Raw genomic sequence first — 4,214 nt, 5'->3', positions numbered from 1 at the left:
CTTACTGTTTAGGACCCTGGCAAAGACAGCACCAAGCTGCATAGCCCTAGGGCAACCTGGAGACATTTACAGCAGAGGGGCAACAAAGTTGGACAAACAGGACCGCTGAGATGGCTCCTTCAAGCTGCGCTTGGTTCCCAGGGGCGAGCTGACTTCCTGCATCCAGATTCCCAGCCCCACCCCTGGGGCCTCTCCCCTCAATTCCCTCCCCTGCACTGTGCTGCTCAAAAGTCGTGAGGAAGGGGAAATTTAGCTGGCAAGGGGAAGGGAGCCCATCACATCCCCTCCCTGCAGCCTCTTCTAGCTTGCAGGTGGAGGAAGCTCTGGTTTCAATACTTCCTCAAACACCCCCAAACCACCCCAAGCAGAATTTCATAGTCCAGAGAGCAATCGATCGATGGAGCCCCTTAGGGCCCCCAGCCAGTAACCCAGAGTGGTGGGAAAACCCAGACAAGTGATGTAAATGTGCGAAGAAAACCCAGGCACAACACACCCTCAGCTCTTTGTTATGTGGATTAAGCTGATACATCTCTGAACCTGCATCCCTGAGAAATGGGAACCACTGCTGCTGCTGCTGCTGCTAAGTCGCTTCAGTCGTGTCCGACTCTGTGCGACCCCATAGACAGCAGCCCACCAGGCTCCCCGGTCCCTGGGATTCTCCAGGCAAGAACACTGGGGTGGGTTGCCATTTCCTTCTCCAATGCATGAAAGTGAAAAGTGAAAGTGAAGTCACTCAGTCGTGTCCGACTCTTCGAGACCCCATGGACTGCAGCCTACCAGGCTCCTCCGTCCATGGGATTTTCCAGGCAAGAGTATTGGAGTGGGGTGCCATTGCCTTCTCCACAGCATCATCCAATTCCCAGGGCTCGGGTAAAAATTCCAAAAGGTCACACCTGAATGTATGGAGCTCAAATCTGATGCTCTGTTGACAACCTAGAGGGGTGGAATGCGGTGGGAGGTGGAAGGGAGGTTCAAGAAGGAGGGGACATATGTATACCTATGGCTGATCCATGTTGATGTGTGGCGGAGAACAACACAATATTGTAAAGCAATTATCCTCCAATTGAAATTAAATAAATTTTTAATTAATGCTTTAAATCGTAATTGGAGGATGATAGCTTTACAATATTGTGGTAGTTTTTGCCATACATCTGCATGAATCAGCCACGTGTACACGTGCACTTCCCCCCATCCTGAGCCCCCCTCCCTCCTCCCTTCCCACCCTATCCCTCGGGGTTGTCCCAGAGCACCGCTTTGGGTGCCCTGCTTCATGCATCAAACTTGCACTGGTCACCTATTTTACATATGACAATATACATGTTTCAGTGCTTTTCTTTCATATCATCCCACCCTTGCCTCTCCCACATAGTCCAAAAGTCTGTTCTTCACATCTGTGTCTCTTCTGCTGTCTTGCATATAGGGTCATGGTTACTGTCTTTCTAAATTCCATATATATGTGTTAATACACTGTATTAGCATTTCTCTTTCTGACTTACTCCACTCTGTATAATAGGCTCCAGTCTCATCCACCTCATTAGAACTGACTCAAATGTGGTCTTTTTATAGCTGAGTAATATTCCATTGTATATATATACAACAGCTACCTTATCCATTGGTCTGCCAACGGACATCTAAACTGCTTCCATGTCCTAGCTATTATAAGCAGTGCTGCAATGAACATTGGGGTCCATGTGTCTCTTTCAATTCTGGTTTCCTCAGTGTGTGTGCCCAAAGTGCAATTCTATTTCCAGTTTTTTAAGGAATCTCCACACTGTTCTCCATGGTGGCTGTACTAGTTTGTATTCCCACCAACAGTGTAGGAGGGTTCCCTTTTCTCCATACCCTCTCCAGCATTTATCGTTTGAAGACTTTTTCAGAGTAGCTGTTCTTACCAGCGTGAGACTTTTTCATGGCAGCCATTCTCACCAGCGTGAGATGATATCTCATTGTGGTTTTGATTTGTATTTCTCTAATAATGAGTGATGCTGAGCATCTTTTCATGTGTCTATTAGCCATCTGTATGTCTTCTTTGGAGAAATGTCTGTTTAGTTTTTTGGTCCACTTTTTGATTGGGTTGTTAGTTTTTCTGGTATTGAGCTGCTTGTATATTTTGGAGATTCTTTGTCAGTTTTTTTGTTTGCTATTATTTTCTCCCATTCTGAAGACTGCCTTTTCACCTTGCTTATAGTTTCCTTCATTGTGCAAAAGCTTTTAAGTTTAATTAGGTCCCATTTGTTTATTTTTGTTTTTATTTCCATTACTCTGGGATGTGGGCCTTAGAGGATCTTGCTGTGATTTATGTCAGAGAGTGTTCTGCCTATGTTTTCTTCTAAGAATTTTAGAGTTTCTGGTCTTGCATTTAGATCTTTAATCCATTTTGAGTTTATAAAAATAAATAAATTTTTAAAAATTTAAAATAAAAAGGTCATACCTGCCCAGTTCTTAGTATGGGAATAAGCCCTGGACGGGCTTCCCTGGTGGCTCAGATGGTAAAGAATCTGCCTGCAATGCGGGAAACCTGGATTCAATCCCTGGATCGGGAAAATCCCCTGGAGGAGAGCATGGCAACCCACTCCAGTATTCTTGCCTGGAGAATCCCCATGGACAAAGGAGCCTGACAGGCTACAGACCATGGGGTCACAAAGAGTCAGACACAACTGAGCAACTAAGCACAGCACAAGAGCCGGATAATGAATGAATCTTTGGGTTGCTTTTTTTTTTAATTGGAAGATAATTGTTTTACAATATTGTGTTAGTCTCTGCCACACATCAACATGAAGCAACCATAGGTATACAGATGTCCCCTTCCTCTTGAACCAAGAAAGATGGTGCTGATGAATCTATTTGCAAGGCAGTAGTGGAGGCACAGACATAGAGAACAGACTTTTGGATGCAGGAGGGGAGGGAGAGGGTGGGATAAATTGAGAGAGTAGCAGGGAAACATATACATGACCATATGTGATATATGTCATTAGTGAGAATTCGCTGTGTGACACAGGGAGCTGACCTAGTGCTCTGTGATAACCTGGGGGGGCGGATGGGGTGGGAGCACGGAGGGACTTTGTTACCATGACATCTGCCACACTGAATTCATGTGTGTACATCTGTGTTTGCGACCTGTGCAAGTGCGCTCACAGAATGAAATCCTTGAAGTGAAACTGTTGGATATCAGGGGAGGGACATTCTGGGATCTTGACTGATTTGCCAAAAACCTGTCCTTTCGAAAGGCTGGATCCATTTCAAATCCCAGCATGCATTATAGATGCTCCTCACCTACAGGCTTGCAGCACCATGAGTCTTCAAATTCATCCAAACGTTCTGATCATTTACCAAATTATGATCAGTGCAAAAGAAAAGATGCATTCCACGTGCTTATAGTTTTTAGTTATTTGGAACAGAGAGAGTATCATGCTTCATGTTCTATTGTATTTCTTTTTATAACCTGATTATTCATAGGCGTTTCATTTTCTAGAAAGTATTAATCACTTCTTACTGACTTAACTTCTGATTTATATCTTTTTTGTGTGTTTTGGCTGTTCTGGATTTTTGCTGATGCATGCTGGCTTTTCTGTACTCTTCTGTAACAAAGAGTAGCATGAGGGCTACTCTTCCTTACACTGCATGGGCTTCTCATTGCGGTGGCTTCTCTTGGCTCTAGGCATGCCAGCTTCAGGAGTTGCGCCTCACGGGTTCTAGAGCACTGGCTCAGTAGTTGTGGCACATGGGCTTAGTTGTTTCCAGGCATGTGGGATCTTCCCGGCCTGGGGATGGAAGCTGTGTCTTCTGCATTGGCAGGTGGATTCTTTACCACTGAGCCACCACGGAAGTCCTAAGTGATTTATATCTTAAGGAGAACAGTTTTGTCTACCTTTGGCCTTACAAACCATTTTTAATTTCTCTATCTTGCTGTTTGCGTATGTGTATGTGTTTAACTTCAAAGGTATTTTTAATGGAGGCATTATTAATTTACATGTGAAACTTAAGAACATTTCTCTCTTATATCTTCTTAGTTTTATTTTTTTCTAATAGACTTCACTGCATCCAGGTGAATTTTTGTGAATGTATCATAGTTTCAGTACTTTCATAAAAGTGGGGTCCAGCCACTTGCAGCTCAAAAACGAATAAAGATTCAAGTTTGTTGGAAAGAAAAGTTTACTTTATTTTGGATGCTGGCAATGGTGCGGGGAGAGGCAGGGGAGAGGGTGGACTCCTGT

Source organism: Bison bison, unplaced genomic scaffold (genome assembly GCF_000754665.1).
Source record: "Bison bison bison isolate TAMUID 2011002044 unplaced genomic scaffold, Bison_UMD1.0 scf7180017864492, whole genome shotgun sequence".
NCBI lineage: Eukaryota > Metazoa > Chordata > Mammalia > Artiodactyla > Bovidae > Bison > Bison bison.
The sequence above is the reverse complement of the archived record's forward strand: the minus strand, read 5'-3'. Positions refer to the sequence as shown.